General features: G+C 34.3%; 1 protein-coding gene across 4 annotated transcripts in view; it reads left to right on the top strand.

The window, feature by feature from the left end:
- LOC126893416 (solute carrier family 41 member 1-like) overlaps positions 1-20,567 on the top strand; it is a 139,048-nt gene that overhangs the window by 42,393 nt on the left and 76,088 nt on the right. For 3 of the 4 annotated variants that reach the window (XM_050663567.1, XM_050663570.1, XM_050663569.1), the window contains exon 1: positions 10,385-10,790. The exons of the other annotated variant lie outside the window; for it this stretch is intronic. The gene's annotated coding sequence lies outside the window, so the exon portion shown is untranslated. Of the gene's footprint in view, positions 1-10,384; positions 10,791-20,567 lie in introns of those variants that run through there. 4 annotated transcript variants of the gene reach the window in all.

Here is a 20,567-nt window from a genome sequence, read left to right as displayed (position 1 = left end):
TAACTGAAAACCATTTTGCTCTTCCTAGTTGATCTAGTATCGAATCTATCCTTGGTAAAGGAAATTTGTCTGTGACTATTTTCTTGTTCAGTTGTCTAAAATCTATGCATAATCTCCATGCTTTATTTCCATCTATCGCCTTTTTCGGTACCAGCACTACTGGGCTGTTGTATTCTGATGTAGATGGTTCTATTATTCCTTGGTCTCTCAGTTTTTGTACTTGCCGGTTTAATTCCTCTGTTTGTGCATGAGGTGTCCTATAGTTTTTAAGATATACCGGAGTTTGGTCTTTGACTCTCAGTTTCTGCTCGTAGAAGTTGTTACATGTTAGCATGTCATACCTCAGGGCGAATATATCTGAATAATCTTCACATAAAGATACTAACTTATCGCGTATGTATTCTGGAGTGTCTAACTTCAATGATTCCCGTAATTCCTTTTTCCTATCCTTGCTGTCGTTGATCAGTCTATAAATGTTGAATAATTTAATGTCTAATGTTTTGATTGCGTTTGTCTCTACTTTTACTGTTTCGTAGGTTGTGTTCAAAATTTTGATGTACGGATTATTACTTGAAATAATTGCTCTCGCTATGAATATTCCTGGTTGTATTTCCTGTTGTTCCACTATCCTGTCATTCTTCAGCGTTTGAAAAATTTTTACGACTCTGTAAATTTCACATCTAGGCGGTATTATTATCGTGTCATTATCTATATTATCCAAAATGTTTGTACTAATGTAACAATCGTTGTCCTCTTTAATGTGCATTTTAAGGTTAGCGTAGTCTAGTATGCATTGAAAGTTTGAAATAAAGTCTCTCCCAATGATTCCGTCGGTTGGAATAGGAAAGCTAGGTTCCACTAACTGAAAGATATGCTCAAATCGAGATCCTTTTACTTCTAGCGTTGTTTCAACTTCTCCCATTGTTTGTAATTCTCCTTTAGTTACTCCTTTTATTTTCGCTTTTGTGTTTGGTTTCACATGTTCCTTCATAAAATCTTGTGAACATTTCAGTATTGAAATATCAGCTCCTGTGTCTATAATAAAGGTATTTGTGTTTTCTAGGATTCCTGTTTTCATTCGTACAAAATTCGTTAGGTTTAAATCGAAGTTGTAAATATTATATTCCACTTATGACTGTGTACTTTCCTTGTTTCGTTCATTCAAAACTCCAACTGCTGGTTTTCTGGTTCCTCTTGGCTGTCTTCTAACTCAAGTAGCCTTACGTTTCTGTTACGTCCTCCTCTCTGGTTTCCTCTGTATGTTTGGTTGTTGAATTGTCTATATCCTCTGTTGGAATAATTCCGTTGGTTTCCTGTTTCTTCTCCTTCGTTCCGTTGTCCGAAGTTATTTCTTCTTCCTCTGTCGTATTTGTTATGGTATCCTCTTCGGTATTGCTGTTGTCCTCTCCTATTTTCATAATTCGTCCTATAATTGAACACTCTTCCCTGTGTGTTCTCCTCTGTCGTATCAATCGATAAAAATTTAGATACTACTTCCTGCGGTGTTGTGAAATTACCTGCCTCCAGTATTAACTTAGCTCTATCCGTATTAAAATTTCGTTTCATTGTTGCTACGACTGTTTCCGTTGTGTATTTTTTCGCTAGCTCCAATGGCATTCCTTCCGCTATGTATGCTACCTTCAACTGTTCCGCTAATTCCTCTACTTCGGATGCGTACACTGCTGCATCTTTGTTTCCTTGCCTTTTCTTTGCTAACTTGTCTATTATCGTTTTCGGATTGTCGCCTCTTAATTCCTTCTTCAGTGCCGCTGCTATAAGTGGGATCGTATCCTCTGTGGTTATCAGGTTTCTAGCCTTATTAGTCAATCTTGTTTTTATTAATGTTATCGCTGTTTCTTCATGTCCTTCTGCTATTTTTCCAAGTAACTCTAATGCGTCTAAAAATGGTTGTAATTTCCCTGCGCTTCCATCAAACTCGTTGGGCAATACCTTGCTTGCAATATTCAAAAATTCATTGATTGTCATAGCCATGTGTAATATTTTTATCTCTTGTTTTATGTCGCTTTTTCCCTCTCTTATTTCCTCGTCAATTTTTTCCTCTATCTCCTCGTCACTTTTTTCCTCTTCTACTTCTTCGTCGCTTTGTTCTTCCTCTATTTCCTTGTCGATTGGTTGGTGTATTGAACTTGGAACTACTGTCCTTAAGTTTACAGCTTGAAATGAGCGTATAACTTTGTCTCTTATTTTTCCGAAATATTTGTTGCACGCTTCTCTTTGTTTGTCCGATAGCGCTTCCCAATTTTTCTTCGTTAAATGTGTGAATTTGTTATACAATTTAATTAGCTGTGTCGCTACTTCTTCTTGTATATCCTTAGATTTAGGTACTTTCTTCTTCAAGACCCTTCTACTTTGTCTTGTTACTTCTTGCGTAATCTCCTCAACTATTTTGACGAAGTCTTCGCAAGTAACTTTGTTGCTACTCATTTATTCATAATTTTCCTTATTCCTGTACCCGTAAGGAACGCATAAATTTGACAGTCTTACGAGGTATAGTAAATATATATGTATGTAAAATAATATGTCAAAAATAGTAAAGATATAGTAAATTGCCATAAAAATCATTATATCAATCAATATAAATCACCATTAAAAAGCAGTAGACCAATAAAAATGTAATAAAAATCAGTAGGTCAAATAATAAATGGATAAAAGTCAATAAAGATAAAATATATGTTGGTAAATATATGAAAATCATATAAAAATTGTATCATTGCGTCCTATAATAACTAATATCAGGGTTAAAAAAAAATTCCTTATAATACCAATAAGGTAATTAAAAATAGAATAGTTAAATAAAAATAGGTAAAACTTAAAAGGTTATGTGCATCTTAAATTACAATTACGTTAATATTACTTTATACTTTATATTATACGAGTCAGGACTAATATCATAAAATACTTAATTATTATACGAATCAGGAAATACCATAAAAATAGCTAATATGGACTTACCACTTTTACACGGTCTGTGTTCGTATCACCCAAAAGTCCTCGCTGCACGTTCCATAGCATTGTCCATTGTCCCACGATGTTCCATCTCCATGCCAAGTTCCATTTTCCATACCATTCTCAGCTCCGTCTCGGGCCTGACGTCTCCATCCTTTTTCTATATACCTCACTGTTCTAGGGTGGTCGAGGTGCCAGAACATTGACGTGTTTTCCCATTTCTCGTTCTAGACTGCTTGTTCCTTACGTTCTCGCCTGGTCTTGGATCGCCATATGGTGGCTCCTGGCTTCTGAGCCACCTTAGATAATTAGGGGTTGGTTACCCCCGACCATAAGGGTTGATGTAGTAAATAACTCTCACAGTTAATACATTTATTTATACGTGGAGTATTTAACGGTAAGTAGCTGGTGGTATATTATTTGCTTAATGTGATCTTACTCGCTGGAATCTCAACTACTAATTGATTTATCTGTTCCCCGTGAAAGTATAATTAAAGGTCGATTGTTTTGTTTTATGTTTTGGTAAGCAAAAGTGAGAGTGATTCAAAACTGCTGACTGCTAACAAACATACATTGATTATTATTGCAACTTGACCTTGTATCAAATACTAGCATGTATCGATGTGGTAATCTAGGTTAATCGTATTTATTAAAAACAAACATATTTGTTTTTACCACGGGCATTTAATTATTAAAGAGTTTGTTTTAAGAAGATGTTTACTGAGATGCTGTGTATCCCAACACACGGTTTAAGGGGCTTTATTGAATAAATTCTGCTAGACCATCTTAGTTTAAACTTAACCCGAGAACATTTCTTCTTACTCCACCCACAACATCCCACCTTTTTGTGGATGACGAACCCAGAGTACCGGGATTTTCAAATTTTGTATATTTAGACGGGACTGTATCGTCACCCCCGTTAGCGAAATTATTCCGATTCGATTTTTTGCACAAACTTACTCAAAAAGAGGTCCCTCCCTTATAACAAATCCACAGGGTGCCAGACGGTGCTGTGGTCGAAGAGTTGGTTAAACAATTTTTTTAAACAAATTCACAAAAAAATTTTTCATTTCGAACAAATTTTTTTTAGATAACTTGTAGGCCTGGATCTCGCATATCAAAAAAAAGTTGATTAATACCAAGCTAAAAATTTGTTAATAGCTTAACGGTCGGACAAACTTTGATGTACGGGAACACTGGAACAGGGCATGTTTTAATTGTGGAACAGGTTAAAAAGTTGGAACGTCAGACTATGAAAACGTCCCATCAATTTTGTCGGACAGAACTTCCAATTGATTTGTTGCCCTTTCTATAAACTCTCATGCAAAAATCAGACTGCTATTTATCACCAACACAATTGTTATTTTCCCTTGTTATTTTCCCTAAAAAAAAGGTCCCTTGTTATTTTCCTCTAAAATTGATTGTTGTCGAGTTATACGCGATCTAAGATTTGAAAAATGCGAAAATGGCTATATAACTCGACAACAATCAATTTTAGAGAAAAATCACAAGAGACCTTTTTTGCTTTGGGTCAGGAATGACCCAAATTATCTAAAAAAAATGTTTAAAGTGAAAAAATTATTTTGGTGAATTTGTTTAAAAAAATTGTTTATCGACCAAGGTACCGCCTGGAACCCTCAGAATTTGTTACAAGGACGTCTTTTTGTGTAAGTTTTTGCAAAAAAATCTAACCGAAATAATTTCGCTAACGTGGGCAACGATACGGCCTGGATTATAGCGCTAATTGATAATAATTAAAAACGACAGCTTTGTAATAAAATAATGACAAAAATTTCTTCAGGATCTTTATGGAGGGGTTTTAAACTTTGATTTGACTTTATAATTCACTTTTTGACTTTCATAATCATAATTATTAATCGAGTTATTAAGCCTTGAAAATGGCCATTTTCGCATTTTTTTAATTTTAAATCGCGTATAATAACTCGATAACAATCCATTTTAGTGAAAAATGACAAGAGATTTTTTTACTCAGAATGACCCAAGTGATCTAAAAAAAATTGTTCGAAATGAAAACATTATTTTTGTGAATTGGATTTAAAAAAAATGTTTTACCAATTTTTCAATCACGGCAATGCCTGGCACCCTGTGGATTTGTTATAAGGACCTCTTTTTGAGTAAGTTTGTGCAAAAAATCGAATCGGAATAATTTTGATAACGGCGGCGACGATACAGCTCGGTCTAATTAGTTATTTGATAGGTATGCGATTTTTAAATCTTGTAGATTCATCATTTGAGCGCCACATAATCGTCCGCTTATCGATGAGATATAATTACCGCCCGCACACTATTGCTCAACCAATGTAAAACCTAAATGTCTGGAATTTTTCCACGAAATCAGGGTATAGTTAGGTATTTTGTTATCTACAGAATGGGTGTTTGTTATTTTTATAGCGGGATTTTTTTATTTTATATTTATAGAAAGACTAATATAATGCCATCCAAACAAAGAAAAACTGAACTATTTAGTTTCTCAACTTTTATTTTAAAATTAATTTTTGCTTTTTGATTTTTTTGTAAATATTTTTGCAATTTTTGAACCTGTGTTTTGGCGCACCTAAAGGATGGCGCCCGTGTGCATTGCACACTTTGCACATATGGTAGCGGGGGCCCTGTAAATTATACAGTCAAGACGTGACAATTTCGAAAGATATGAGAACATCGGAGAAGTTTAGAATTCAAAATTTTATCGTTATTATAGATCACTTCATTACGTCTAAGTCAGAGGTTTTCTGCATATGAATCCATTCATTCCAATTTGTAGAAAAATATACCACAATTGCTAGGTATGATCGTCCAAGTTCAGCTCATGGAGGCACCCTGATTCTTTCTAGAAATAATGATTTTTCTCTGATTACAAAATATGACTTTCTGTTAAATGAAGCCTTCTTTGAGTTTTCCCTAGTTTATAATAAAAATCTTAATCTTTACATTATTTGCATCTATAGATCACCTGACTCCCCTGTGGAACTATTTTTTCAGAACCTGCTAAATTTGTTAGATGACTTGCCTCATAGAAGCAGAAAAATTATATGCGGGGACTTCAACATTAATTATGATGCTGCTTGTGCTACCCAAATGTCCTTGGTCAACATATTTGAATCATATGGTCTCTCAATGCACGTTAATTCTCCTACAAGGATTACAAAAACTTCATGTACCATAATTGACTATATTGTCTCAGATTTCTCACCCCTTGATGTCTGCTCTACAATTATTAATGAGGGATTATCAGATCATGAAGCAGTATTTACGAAGTTTAACATCTTCAGCAAACCCTCCTCGAAAACCCGACGTTTAGGTAGGATTTTTTCCGCTCGGAATTTTCATAAATTTCAAAATTTATTCTTAACTTCTGAGTGGCATTTTCATTCTGCGGACGTGGACTATAATTTCAACGATTTTATAGAAAAGCTTGTCTCTATCTTCAATAAGGTATTTCCTTTAATTTCTATTAAGCCAAAACATCACAAACCCTGGGCTACCAAAGGTATCTGCATATCAGCCAAAAATATGCGCTCACTATTGTATATCAAGAAATTTGCTACCAACGTCTCTGTCACTCAATATATCACCAAGTACAGGGTAACCTATCTTCTTCTTAGCCTTCTATCGTCCACGTTTGGACATAGGCCTCTCCCAACTCCTTCCATCGGTCTCTATCCTGAGCAACATATTTCCAATTCGTTCCGGCTACTCTTTTAATATCATCAACCCATCTCATCTGTGGTCTTCCTCTCGGTCGTTTACTTTGGTAAGGTCTCCAATGTTGTATCGTTGCATTCCAACGTTGGTCTTTTTGTCTAACAGTGTGGCCTGCGAAGCTCCATTTAAGTTTGGCAACTTTTGTTGTTATGTCCTCGACTTTTGTTTTTGATCTTACCCAGTCGTTCCTCTTTTTATCTGACAGTCGTATACCTAACATTGCTCTTTCCATAGCTCTTTGTGTTGTGGCTAGTTTATTCATATTTGCCTTGGTTAGGGTCCAGGTTTGACACCCATATGTCATGATAGGAAGGATGCACTGGTTGAACACTTTGGTTCTCAAATATTGAGGTATTTTGCGGTTCTTAAGTATCCAACCAAGTTTTCCAAATCCTGCCCATGCTAGTCTTGCTCTTCTATTAATTTCCGCACTTTGGTTTTCTTTGTCTAGTTTCAGGATTTGGCCTATGTAGATATATTCCTGGATTTTTTCTATCTCACTGCCATTTATAGTTATGCGTCTGGGGTCATCTGGGGTAACCTATCTAAAACTCATCAAATCAGCTAAAAAAGCCTACTATCAAAATCGTATGGAAAGCTCTAAAAGTGTTGCAAAAGAAACTTGGTCCATAATAAACGATCTTCGAAATAGAACTCACGCAGTTCAAACATTTGGCCTTCCAGACCCGGAAAATCTAAACGAATATTTCGTTAATGTGAGTAAAAATATAACTTCTACTATTTTGCCACAAATAGATCCCATTTCCTATCTCCCCAATTCAGGAGTGTTCTCGAATTCATTCTTTTTAAGACCAATCGATATATCTGAACTGATCCAAACTATCAATAGTATTAAAAGCAAATCATCCTGTAGTACTGATGGACTATCCATAAAAATCTTCTCAAATCTCACAGAAAATGTGTTGGAAATCCTCGTCTCACTAATTAATGATTCCTTTGAAAGAGGCAAATTCCCAGAGTGCCTAAAGATAGCCATTATTTTTCCCCTTCATAAGGGTGGTGAAAAATCTAATGCTTGCAACTATAGACCTATTGCCTTACTACCGGTACTTTCAAAAATTATTGAGAGACTCATAAAAACCCGTCTTATGTCCTTTCTCATTGATAACAACATCTTATCCCAAAATCAGTTCGGCTTTTTAACTAATAAATGTACCACTGATGCCTTGTTTTCTGTCCTTCATGAGGTTTACCAAGCACTAAACAATAATCTTTATACTGCCACTGTTTTCTGTGACTATGCCAAAGCTTTTGATTGTGTAAATCACGACATTTTGATTAAAAAACTAAATTTCTATGGGATTCGAGGTATTTCTTTGAATTGGTTCCAATCTTACTTGAATAATAGGAAACAACTAGTTAGAGCAAATGATACTGACTCTAGTCTCAAAAACATTGTATTGGGTCCTCTACTGTTCCTTATCTTTATAAATGACATCACTAACTTAAAAATCGATGGAAAAATTTTTCTTTTTGCTGATGATACCAGTATCACTTGGAGCAACTCAACTATTGCATCTCTTCATGCAACTATAACTTCTGATTTGCTTACGATAAAAACCTGGTCCGACTCTAATTTGCTCTCTTTTAACGCGGATAAGACAGTAGCATTATCCTATAAAAGTGCTCTTCAACCCCTGCTTGTTAATAACAGCCAGATCTCTACCGTTGATTCTGTAAAATTTCTTGGTATTTTTTTAGACAGCAACCTCAAATGGTCCCTTCATATCGATTTGTTAAGTAAGAAACTCGCCTCAGCCTGCTATTCTATAAGATCTGTTTCGAAAGAACTCAATTTAGCATCTTCTAAACTAACATATTTTTCTTTGTTCGAGTCTCATCTTCGATATGGTCTTCCTTTTTGGGGTTCTAGTACAGCTGCCCAATTAGATGTTATTTTTAAATTACAAAAAAGAGCAATAAGGTATCCGTTTGGCCTCAGAAGAACAACACATTGCAGAAGTTACTTCAAAGATCACGGCAGTTTAACCCTTACATCTTTATATATTTTAGAAACTGTTTGCTTAATTCGTAAACACATGCATGTCTTTCCAGCAAGGCCTCGTCATGACTACTCCACCAGAAATTCAAATTTTGATGTTTATTTACCGATCCCGTCCTCTGAGTTAGTAAAGAAATCTATATTATATTCCGCAAAAAAACTATACAACCATCTTCCTTTACAACTCAAATCTGCAACATCTTTCCCCAAGTTCCGTAAAATGACAAAAGCTCATCTATCTAAAAGACCATATTATTCAGTAGAAGAGTTTCTTAATGACTAACTAAGAAATTACAGTAATGTACAAGTAACCAAACTTATCTATATTTGGGTGTCACATGCAGCAGCTTAAACTTATTAGTTCCTATGTCTATAAATAGTTTACTTTGTTGTATATTCACTTTGCAATTTCTATAAATTGTTGCAATATATCGATTTTGTTTTTTTTTTCTTTACTTTATTAACTTATATGTTGTATTTATGTATATTTTTGTTTATATTGACGATTTATCAAATTTCAGAAAATTGTATTTGTTATTGTTATTGTTAGATATTATTTATTTATTTTTTCTGACTTTAATTAAGCTTTGTCCATAAAATTTGTATTTTCAGTGACAATAAAGCATATTTCTATTCTATTCTAATTTTGGATTTTTACATAATTTTGGAAAATTGGAAAATTTAACTCTCAATGAAATTGAAGCTCACTCACTAAAGCTTACCAACATTTATAGCAATGATTTAGATGAAAACTTATGTGTCCATCTGGTACAGTTTGTAAGATTCTTCAAATTATTTAAAGAGGAAATCAGCTCATCAAATATAAGCAAAGAACTTCAAATGTACCAACTGCCAAAAAAAAGAATATGAATGATGCTTTTCCAAATGTTGTGGTGACATTTTGTTTATATTTAGTTCTGATGCTAACTAACTGCAGTGGTTAGAGATCATTCTCAAAATTTAAATTAATTAAAAATCGACTTCGGTCTATGATGGGCCAAGAGTGTTTGACTCATCTCTCTACAATGAGCATTGGCCACGATGTCTAAATGCAACTTATGCCCCACATAATCAAGAAATTTTCAATTAAAATATCTCGAAAAGTTCCCGGACTTTAACCATACATCTTACTATTATTTTTAATATTTTACTGTAACAAGTTACAGCTCCTATACTTTTTATTATTTAAAATTATATTTATAAAAGTAGATCAATATTTTTTTAATGGTAGGAGGTAGGGCCCCCACAACAATTCTGCCCAGGGGCCCCCACTGGCTTGAATCCGGCTCTGGTCAGCCAAGACCCACCCCGGGTTGTAGTGCTACCAGAAGAAGAAGTTCGCAATGGACAGGGCACTTGAAAAAGACGATCCGGGGCTCTGTAAAGCCCCGGATGAGTAAGTAAATTGAGATAGTAGAAAAATAAAGAAAATACTTATTTAAAATTCAAACGATCCCGTAGATAAGAAAGGAAGAAGGAAGTATTGTTGATTCTAATTTTCATATTTTTGACTAAGAATTCTTCAATTAGCGCATGTATAATGATTAATAGCACGTATCCTGTGTACCCGGAGAAGTAGTTAAAATGTTAAGCCATCCGCAGCATCGTCTGTGATTGTCGTAAGATTATATATCTTTCCGTTTAGGTCACACTGTATTCCAAGGAGAAACATTAATATAATTGGACGAACCGCAGTGTGAGTTTTGGTCTCTGCTTATCGAGCTAAACATGAATTCACGAAAGAAAAAATATAAGGAAAGATTAGTGTCTTCGGATAGGAATCGTGGATAGTGAACAACACCTTTGGTTGAAGCAAATTAGCAAATTCAGGGTTCGTTTTTACGCATTTAAAACGTTATTGAGGGCATAATAGTATAATGACCACAATAACTTAAACCCGAACAATTGCGCGTATGATAGTTTAAAGTAGATATATCATCAAAACGGTGTCGCTCTTTTTCTATCTGAGACCAGTCTCACTTATTTAATTTTTAAATTCCACGAATGTCCCAGTTTATTTAGTGATTGTCCCAGTTTTAAATGTAAGGACCAAACATTTGCAAAAGACAGTTACAGGGTAAGTCTTTTTTTAATTAAACTCTCTATTGCTGCAATTTTATCAAATACGATTATTTCAACGATGTACCACACAAATTTAAATCTCTTACTTATCTATATAACATAAAATCTCTATTAAAGTGGTGGGAGGTGGGTATATAAATGTATATAGGTTGTATGAATGTAAGGCACTACAGAGAACTTGTTGACCAAGTATTCAAAATAAAAATCATAAGTGTAAGATTAGAACAAGGAAACCTATTATTAAAAATGACCTTCATGTAAAACATTTGTCTTTTGCTGCTACTTTAATCAATATTTGATTATTATAGATAGACTTCTCCTCCTTTGTCCTTTATCCCTTGTAAGGATGTAGTGACGATACGCCATTCAGTTGACTATTACTGCCTATTCATCTCTTTCTTGAACATGTTGCTTTGATATCGAAAATGGATAACCAGTCATGTTCTTTATTTGGTCTGACTATCGTAATGGAGATCTTTGTTTAGATATTTTTTCAGTTACATTGCCTTCAAGTACGGGGCCTATTTTACTACTAGGCCCATGAGGCCCCTGCCTCGGGCCCGCCTTTTAATGGGGCCCGAAAAGATCACTAAAAGAAAATGTTTATTGAAAAAACAAAATAAATTTTCAAAATTATTTCATTTTACGAACAAGAAATGATAACAAATTAGGTTAAAGTTATATTCATAAACCATAAACCGTTCCTATCATAAAACTGCAATAAGAGTAGGTAGATTGCCTTGTCGGCACCAATAACAACACAATAAGCAAAATTTAGACACCTAATATATAAATACACTTTTAAATTTAATATTTAGTTTGATCTTTGATGCCGCTTTCTTCAAAAATTACCTTGTTTGTATGTATTAGTTTTGAGTCCTGTGCGTTTTAAGCTGGTTCAACTATTCTATTCATTAATCATTAGTCGTTTTATTAAATTTCTTAAAACACTTATTTTTATTAACTAAATAGGTAATCGTTTGGTTACTATTATAAGTTATAAACATTTAAGTGTTAGTAAAAAACGAAAAAAACAAAAATTAAGAGAACAGGAACGGCAGGCACAAAAAGATGCAATATTGTCATATTTTACACCTTAAAACAGTGCGCAAAAATGAAGTTCATTCTCCCATCCTGCTCAACTCCTTCTTCTACGATACTACAGCCCAAATTGAGTCGTGGCCTCCTTTATTTTTTGCCTCCACCCTTGTTTATCTGTGTCTGCTCTTCTCCATACAAGGACTACTAAAAATGCTTGTGCATCTCTGCTTACTGTGTCTTCCCAGCGCTTTCTTGGTTTTCCAACCCGTCTCTCTCCCTGCATCCTAGCGTTTATTGCTCTTTTTGGTAGCCTATCCTCTCCCATTCTTATCACATGTCCGGCCCATTGCAATCTTTGTATTCTAATGAAGTCTGACAAAGGTGTTTCCTTATAAAGTTGATAAAGCTCGTTGTTTTATCGAATTCTGAGGATTCCGTTTTCCCTCACAAGTTCTAGTATTCTCCTCAGTAGTACTTTACTTTCGAATGTGTCAAGTTTGTTGTTGGATGTTTCTTTCAGGACTCATTAAGGTTTTATTGATTCTCGTCTTTGTATTTCGGTGGACACTTTTAGACCAAAATATATGGGGGAGGGTAAAATAAGCTGTGTTTGCCTGCGTTATTCTCTTCCATGTTTCTCTATCTTCTGATCCGTCAGCATATATTTCTACTCCCAGGTATGTAAACTTTCTAACCGTTTCTATGTCATCTTCATATAATATAATGTTTTGTGGGACTATATTTCTTCTCGTCTGTATCATTTTTTTTTTCTGTGTTAATTTCTAGACCTAGCCTTTTCGTTTGCGTTTTTAACTCTGCGTGTGTTTCCTGTGCGCCTGTTGATGTTTTACTCATAATATTAATATCTTCGGCACAAGCGGTCAGTTGAACGGTTCTGTTGGTCAGTATGTATACTCATCCAGTTTGCATTTGCCTAACCGCATACTCCAGTGCCAGGTTAAACAATGTTGGGGCCAGCCCATCTCCCTGCATTAATCCCTGCGAGATTTTGAAAAAGTCTGTCCGGTAGTTTTGTACTCGTACACATGACTGAGTTTCATCCATTGTGGCTTTAATGAGTCTAATTAGCTTGTGTGGTATTGCCAATTCAGCCAATATATAGTATTTGTGCTCTTTCACATAATAAGAATTTTTACCGTACGATGGTTGAAATTTACATAGTGGCTCGCTCGCCCTTCTCCGAACGTTTCAAGCGGTGAAAGGAGAAATATTCCATATGATTGCTCGAGCCACTATGTAGATTTTAACCATCGCACGGTCAAAATTCTTATAACGTGAAACAGCACTTTTCCTTTTGACTGTGTCGTATGCCTGTTTGAAGTCTACAAACACGTTGTGAACATCAATATCGTGTTCCCATGATTTGGTCAAGACCTGATATTTCGTAAATATTTTTGATCCATTGTCGACCTTCCCCGTCTGGAAGTCTCCAATAATATTTTTTGCTAGTGGTTGGAGCCGCTAGTTTATAATATACTTACGTGAGGACTTTATATGCTGTACATAGTAGAAAAATTCCACGGTAATTTTTGCACTTTAAACAATGTTTAATTATTTAAATATAAATTTTAATTATTGTTAATAAAAATTTAAATTTCTGGTGCAACTATATTTATATTAAATAAATAATACATTAGAAAAAAGTTATTATTATGTATTACTATTAGATTTTTAAAGGGTTGAAAGACTGATAGGTTTTGTACACACTTGAAATGAATGAAAGGAGTGAAAGAAGTATATTAAAGTGTGTAAATGTATTTTAATTTCCTTAGCTAAGCGCTTTCGACATAAAAGTCATCTTCAGAGCTAATGGTCAATATATAAAAAGTACCGGCTACTTAGGATTGTATTTTCTTGCATCGCATTAAAAAATTTGTAATTCAGGTCCACTGTACAACTTCGGCTGATGAAAGCTAGTTTTAATTTTTAGTTTTTCTATGGTAAAACAATAAAAACAACCACTGGGACGATACATACATATAAAATTTTTTTCATGGTAAAGGTTTTACCCAACCATTTTGAAGTGATATGAGCTGGCGACTCATATCACTTCAAAATGGTTGGGTAAAACCTTTACCATGAAAAAAATTTTATATGTATGTATCGTCCCAGTGGTTGTTTTTATTGTTTTACCATAGAAAAACTAAAAATTAAAACTAGCTTTCATCAGCCGAAGTTGTACAGTGGACCTGAATTACAAATTTCTTAATGCGATGCAAGAAAATACAATCCTAAGTAGCCGGTACTTTTTATATATTGACCATTAGCTCTGAAGATGACTTTTATGTCGAAAGCGCTTAGCTAAGGAAATTAAAATACATTTACACACTTTAATATACTTCTTTCACTTCTTTCATTTATTAGATTTTTGTTAGGGGCCCGAAAATTATGTAGTGCCTCGGGCCTGATTTGAAGTAAAATAGGCTCTGTTCAAATATAGTTAAACATATATGAGTATATTTCGTTTGATGAGTCTATTGGAAATCTAAGGTTTTAATCTTCTTCTTCTGGTATCATAACCTTGGATGGGTCTTTGCCTGTCTGGCTATGGACTTCCATTCAGACCTCTCTTGTGGCCTTCTTCTCCATTGTCTTATATTCATAGTTTTCGGGTAGTATTTCACGTCATTCAACTCTCTCTTCGTCTCGTTCTGGGTCTTACTTTTTTTCGTCTTCTTATCGGCTTTCATTGTATTATTTTATTGTCGATTTTGTATATTCTTGTCTCTGGACATCGACATGTCCCAGCCATGACAGTCTTTGACTTTTCACAAATCTTACTATATCATAACCTTCATTCAATTTATTAACCTCGTCGTTTCTCTTGATTCTCCATGTACCGTCTTCCTCTTGCACCAGGCAAGTGATAGAGTGTAAGTCGCTCAATATTCCGTCAGCTCTTCTCAACCAATGACATGTCGACCATGTGAACATGTGACCTATGTCGACAATACAGCTACCTATGAACGAACATGTGACCTATATCGACAATACAGCGTCGAACTATTGGTTGACATCAGGAAAGATGTTCCCTGAAACAGAAGATTCATTACTGGCCATTCAGGATCAGGTTATACCAACTAAAAATTACCTAAAATATATCGTCAAATACCCTCAGGTCCAAAACGACTAATGCCGATATCGATGTCAAGCCCAACAAACCATCCAACATCTTACAGGTGGCTGTCAGGCATTTGCTGCAACTGAATACAAGGAACGGCATGACTCAGTGGGGAATATCCTTCATCAAGAGATAGCTATCAAGCTGGGACTTCCCCAAACTGACCGCACTGTACTCACAAATCAAACAGTGGCACATAATAGACCAGCTTTCGAACTAGTTAATAAATTAACAAGACAAACACCACTAATTGATGTGACGATACCTAAGAACAATAATCTACGTAGTAAATTTACTGAAAAGATCGCCAAGTATAGAGATCTGGAAATTCAAATACGAAGACATGGAGAATACAAAGTACCCAGACGATACCTATTAAACTGCTCGTCAAAAGTTAGGGATATAGAAAATTCAGCTAAGTTTTCATAGTATACACAGTTTTACACAGTTATGCAAAGGTTTACTCCAACTTTTTTTTGTGCTTATACCGGGCGAAAGAAAAGAAATGTTTCTCTTATGTTAAGTTTGAGACGCCCTGTAGGAAGGACGAGGTACAAATTTGAGTATACATCGAAATTGTATTGTAGTCTTATGCTTTGTGAACATTTTTTCTTTTGAATGTCCCTGATATCTTTAGAAACAAAAAAAAATAGACGGTTTTGTAATTTAACATGCGTTTTAACCGAAACAAAAGTTTGAGACACCTTGTAGGGAGAAAAAGGCACAAAGGTAAGTATACCTCGATATTTTGTTGTAGTCACATATTTTGTGAATATTTTATTTTTTTAATTTTTCTGATATCTTTAATAACAAAGAAACTAGACGGTTTTACTCATTAATATGTGTTTTAACTGATGACATGCATCACATCACACATGTGAAACATAGAAATACATATTAAAGAGTAATACCGTCTAGTTTCTTTGTTATTAAATATATCAGAGAAATTAAAAAAATAAAATATTAACAAAATATGAGACTACAACATAATATCGAGGTATACTCACCTTTGTGCCTTTTTCTCCCTACAAGGTGTCTCAAACTTTTGTTTCGGTTAAAACACATGTTAAACTACAAAACCGCCCATTTTTTTGGTTCTAAAGATATCAGGGACATTCAAACAACAACATGTTCACAAAACATAAGACTACAATCCGATTCTGATGTATACTCAGATTTATACCTCGTTCTCCCTACAGGGTGTCTCAAACTTTACATAAGAAAAACATTTCTTTTCTTCCACCCGGTATAAGTACAAAAAATAAGTTTGAGTAAACCTTTTCACAATTGTGTAAATACTAAAGAAAAATCTAAAATAAAAAAAATAGTGGAATCCGTCTGTTCGCGAAAAAATCAACTATGAAAATCAGCATAATTTTCTATATCCCTAACTTTTGACGAGCAGTTTATTACGTCTACTACTGGGAGTCATTCCGAAGAACCTCGTCAAAAACATAAAAAAAAGTTGGACAACTTTATAAGACCATGCAGAAAGCTGTAGGTACTGCTCTCGACGACCAGATATGTACGAAAAATTTTGGGAGCTACTCCATCATACCAGTCATACCTAAGTCACCTAGGGCTCGATAACACGGAAAGAGTCCCACCTGAATCCTTTTGATACCGTAGGTATCTGGGATATCTGAGTCAATTTTCCTCTTAGGGGGAGTCTGAGCCGTATGGCTAAATCTGGAAAATATGAACCATAAAATATAAAATGAACTCTTACTTACTTATTGACGTAGAACTTTTGAAAATACAGTTTTCAAAATAGGTAAACAACAAAACAAACTAATTTTATCTGATGTATGTTAAATCTTATGTGTTAATAATTTGGGCATTTTATTACAAATTTTAATTATTTCTTAATTTTTTGTTGCTCTACTCAGAAGTAGATGTCACGAGTAGCGTACTCCTAAGATTTTAATTTCGCCTATTTAAGTTATAGCTGGAAGTGAGCTGTGGCAGTGGCAGTCAATGAACACAAGTGAGATGTTAGGTTATGTTTTCCTAACAAAAACAAATTTTTTTTTTTTCAATATTACAATGATTTCTCTCTGAGTCAATACACCCAGCCTTGTGCCGTGTGTGGCTGTGTAGCACTCGAAAAACGTTAGACGAGTTTTGCGGGGGGTCACTTCTGACTAGTCCAGTCCTGTCCTGATTTCGTTCCCGGTCCGTTCCCAAGTTGGGCCAGGGCAGGGATCGGCTCACAACAAAAATAATCAGAATTTCAAAACATAAAAATCTAGTTTTTAAATAATAACAATAACAATTTACTTGTAATAAAAATTACGTAATGTAATTTATATATTTTAAGTTTTTTTTGAAGAGTGTTACATCAAGAAGTATTGATATAGGTACATACACTACGTATAGGAGTGCAGATTATTTATTAATTCTTCTTATTTAAGTGCCATTTAAGATTTCCATTTCTTTATTCATCTTTCTCAGAACCTCTTTATTTGTGACGTGTTCTGTCCACGATATTTTCAGAATTCTTCTGTAAACCCACAGCTCGAATGATTCTAGTTTTTTCATTGATACAGCATTCAAGGTCCATGCTTCCATTCCATAAAACAAAGTCGAGAAAACGTAGCATTTATTAATTACCGATACATAATTACACAATATTATTTTACAAGTTTATCAAATGTATTAATGGGATTATCAATATTTCCTTCCTTTTGCTTATAACTCGTTGAAGAGAGAATGAAAGGTAGAAGTTCGTCTTTCGTCGTTGGTTATGTTTCATATACAGCGATGATCAATATCAAATGTGTATGTACGTAAGGTCCATGAGAATTGAAAAAGGAGAATAATGTGGAGCCCTATGAATAGATTAATTGGAGATTAATATAGCCTGAGTAACAATATCTAGTCGATCGGTAGGATTTTGTTCCTTTAATACTTTAACTTCTTCTTTTGGCATCATAACCCTCTGGATGGGCCTTTACCTGTCTGGCTATGTCCTTCCATTCGGATCTCTCTTGTGCTCTTCTTCTCCATTGTCTTGTGTTAATTGTTTTCAGGTCGTCTTCCACGTCATCCAACCATCTCGTCCTGGGCCTTTCTTTTTTTGCCTTCCTATCGGCTTCCAATGTAATATTTTCTTTGTTGTTTTTTCATCGTCTTGTCTCTGCACATGTTCCAGCCATGACAGTCTTTGACTTTTTACAAATCGTAACCTTCATCCAATTCATTAACCTCGTTGTTTCTCCTGATTCTCCATGTGCCGTCTTCCTCTTGTACCGGGCCATATACCTACGATTCTCAGTATTTTTCTCTCGAATTTATTGAGTTGCGCTTCATCATTTTTTGTCATTACCTAGGTCTCACACCTGTATAGGTACTACAGATCTGATTAATGTTCTGTAGATAGTCATTTTGGTTCTTTTGTTTAATAATTTCGATGTCATCAATATTTTATTAGCATAGCAGATGTACGATTCCCACTGGAAATACGTGCATTTATTTCGCTACTTACGGAATTCTTTTGACTTATTTCTGTGGCCATATAGGTGAAGGCAATAATACACTTTCGATGTTATAGTTGTCTATTGCGATATTATTTTTATTGTCAGGTGTTTTTTGGCGGTTATGTACTTCGTTTTTGTTTCGTTTATTTTAAACCCTCTTTTTCCTGCTTCAGAATGCGTTCGTTGAACGCTTCCATTAGTATTTTGCTTGCTCCTACTCAGTGCCCCCGTAAGGGTTACTGGCGCCTGTGTGCAAAAAAGGATTTTGGCGCCGCTTAGGGCATTTTAGATCATGTTTTTTATTTATTTTTTGAAGGTAGGTAGGTGCTTGAAATAAACCAAAAAACTGAACTTTAAAAATCATATTTATTCACTCAAGGTAAAATATTGTAAAACCTACGAATTTTTCAGAACCGCTTGGATTGACATGACATTTGTCATACACATAGCTTAACTAACGTGTCAAGGAATAAAGTGATATTTTTTTTATTTTATTCACCTCTTTTCGGGGGCGAAAAAACATACGTTCAAAATAGTCCGGAATTGGATAAAATGACTAATTTTGAACAACTTTTTTTCTACGTATAAAGTTTTTTCACTAAGTCAATTCTTTTCTAGTTAATTGCGAGTAAATATGTTCATTTTCCAACAAAAAAAAAACACGTGTTTAGACAGATTTTCGCAAATAACTCAAAAAGTAAGTATTTTATCGAAAAAAATATAGCTTATAGAAAACTGAAAAAAATGGTGTAAGTACCTATATACGGGGTGTTTAGTAAAGAATGGGCCATAGCTTATCCTTAGATTCCTGAGGTTAAAATAGGTCAATTTAAGCTAACTTACCTTAGTACAAAAGTTGATAATAACCGAAATATAGGGTGTCAAAGTTAAACTTTTATTTTATTTATTTTTGAATATTTTCTGACAGGCATGGGACAACAAAACGAAATTTGGTAAGTGGTGCTGGTATTGTACAATCTACTAAATTATGTTAAACAAACGTTTCTGGCTACTACCAGAGGAGTACGACGGGGAACGTGAATGGTTGACCCTTCCCAAATTCTACTCCACTGGCAGAATTGCTACTTTAGTGCAATTTTTTGATTCTCCAATACTTTCTATGTAAAAAACATACTCTTCATTCGTAACGATGAAGCCATTAGTTTTCGAGATATTTGAAGCTAAAAACGAATGAGCATAATACATTAATCAAAATAAGTGTGCCTTTTCATTTTTAACTTCAAATATCTCGAAAACTATTGACTTTATCGTTACGAATGAAGAGCATATTATTTACATAGAAAGTATTGGAGAATCTAAAAAATATGCTAAAATAGCAGTTTCAGTGGCGTAGAATTCGGGTAGGGTTAACCATTCACTTTACCGTGGCGTACGCCTGTGGTGGTAACCAGAAACGATTATTTAACATAATTTAGTAAGGTGTACAGTACCTATACTTTCTGCCACGTATCACACGGATATGTTAAATTATTTGAAAGTATTATTTTTTTAATAATTTATTATTTATTTAAAACTTTAACAATTATGTGTGCCCGGTACTATAAAACTTTTTGACATATCCTTATTAGACCAGGGCGCATCTGTAAAAATATTAGTACATTTGGACGTTGAGAGGTGACTCAAATTTTTTTGCAGAAATTGCTTGAAAATAACTCAAATAATAATAATTGAGTTATCCTCCCTTTTAAAAAGGTCCGGAACATTGTTTAAATAATCAAAATGTCAAAAAATGAAGGAAAAATTAGATTTTTTTCTTCGTTTTTTGATTATAACTTTAAAAGTATTCATTTCCGAGAAAAGTTGTACTGACATAAAAGTTGCAAAATTAAATTTACCACAATGTAGAATTGGTTAAAAATTTTAAAAATAGTCACCCTTGTTGCAAAATAGCAATAATTGCGAAAAAAAACCATACAAAAACAAGTATTCTCATTTTACGTTTTTCAACCATTTATGCTACACTTAGAAAATTCAAGTTTCACCCAGGAAAAATTTATGATACATTAAAATAACACTGTAAATTTCATTAAGATCGGTTCAATAGATTTTGCAAAATAAATTTTGCAATCCAGCTTTCGCAAAAAAAATT

This window comes from Diabrotica virgifera, chromosome 10 (genome assembly GCF_917563875.1).
Source record: "Diabrotica virgifera virgifera chromosome 10, PGI_DIABVI_V3a".
Taxonomy (NCBI): Eukaryota; Metazoa; Arthropoda; class Insecta; order Coleoptera; family Chrysomelidae; genus Diabrotica; species Diabrotica virgifera.
This window is presented reverse-complemented; position numbering and strand designations above follow the sequence as displayed.